Source organism: Nematolebias whitei, chromosome 12 (genome assembly GCF_014905685.2).
Source record: "Nematolebias whitei isolate Nwh7 chromosome 12, NemWhi1, whole genome shotgun sequence".
Classification (NCBI taxonomy): Eukaryota; Metazoa; Chordata; class Actinopteri; order Cyprinodontiformes; family Rivulidae; genus Nematolebias; species Nematolebias whitei.
This window is the reverse complement of record NC_056509.1, coordinates 49533123-49534600: the sequence shown is the minus strand read 5'-3', so window position 1 is coordinate 49534600 and position 1478 is coordinate 49533123. Positions and strand designations below refer to the sequence as shown.

General features: G+C 53.1%; 1 protein-coding gene across 1 annotated transcript in view; it reads right to left on the bottom strand.

The window, feature by feature from the left end:
- xrn2 (5'-3' exoribonuclease 2) overlaps window positions 1–1478 on the bottom strand; it is a gene marked incomplete in the record, with an annotated part of 147199 nt that overhangs the window by 114875 nt on the left and 30846 nt on the right.

Here is a 1478-nt window from a genome sequence, read left to right as displayed (position 1 = left end):
AAGCCAGGAACACTGCCTTCAGGTCTGGAAACTCAGAGGAGCTGAGTAGGACAAGAAAAGAGCTGGTTGCTGGTATTAAGAGGGCCAAGGGCACATATGCAAAGAGGATCGAGGGTCAATTCATCTCACAAGACCCTCGGAGCATGTGGAGGGGCATTAAGTGCATAACAGATTATGGAGGAAGGAGTGAACAATGTCCCAAAGACCCATCTCTGCCTGATGCCCTCAACAAGTTCTATGCACGCTTTGAAGACCCGAACAGACCACCCACCACCAGACTCACCTCACCACCGGATGAAGAGCATCTCAGCGTGACCTCAGCAGAAGTAAGGAGCACCTTCAGGAGGATTAATCCGCACAAAGCAACTGGCCCAGACAACATCCCCGGAGAGGTGTTGGGAGAATGTGCTGATCAGCTCTGTGAGGTGCTGGCAGACATCTTTGGCACCTCGCTTACCCTGGAGACGGTTCCCACCTGCCTGGGGACTGCCGCCATCGTCCCAGTCCCAGGGAGCTCTGCAGTGACTGGTCTGAATGACTTATCGGCCAGTGGCCCTCACCCCGGTGGTCGCTAAATGCTTCGAAAAACTGGTCATGACTCACATCAAAACAACCATCAACATCAACGAGGACCCTCATCAGTATGCATACCGTGAGAACCGATCAACAGAGGATGCAATCTCCTCTGTGGTCCACGCTGCACTCAACCACCTGGAGCAGAAAAACTCTTACGTCCGTATGCTCTTTGTGGACTTCACGTCCGCCTTCGGCACCGTGATCCCCCAGACCCTGATGGACAGGCTATCCACACTGGGACTAAGCCCCTCCATCTGCAACTGGGTACTAGACTTTTTAACAAACAGACCACAGTTAGTGAGGATCCACAGCCTCTCCTCCTCCACCATAACCCTCAGCACTGGCTCTCCTCAGGGATGTGTGTTGAGCCCCCTCCTGTTTACTCTGCTCACATATGATTGTGCAGCTGCCCATCCAGGCTGTCACATTGTAAGGTTTGCAGATGGTGCAGCGGTGGTGGGATGCATCGCGGACAATGGTGGGTCCAGCTGCGGGCAAGAGGTGGAGCACCTGGAGAGCTGGTGCAGAGAGAATAACCTTCACATCAATGTGAAGAAGACAAAGGAGATGATTGTGGACTTCAGAAGGAACAAAAACACCTACACCCCCCTGAACATAAGAGGATCTGCGGTTGAAGTGGTCTCCAGCTACAAGTACTTGGGTGTACACATGAATGACAACCTCAGCTGGAGCAACAACACCACCAGCCTGATCAAGAAAGCTCATCAGAGACTCTACTTCCTCAGACGGCTGAGGCGAGCTGGTCTGGGAAGCTCAGTCCTCACCTCCTTCTGCAGGTGTGCAGTGGAGAGCATCCTGTGCTCGAGCATCAATGTGTGGCATGGAGGCTGCACAGCTGCAGAAAGAAAAGCTTTGCAGAGAGTGGTGAAGGCTGCACAGAA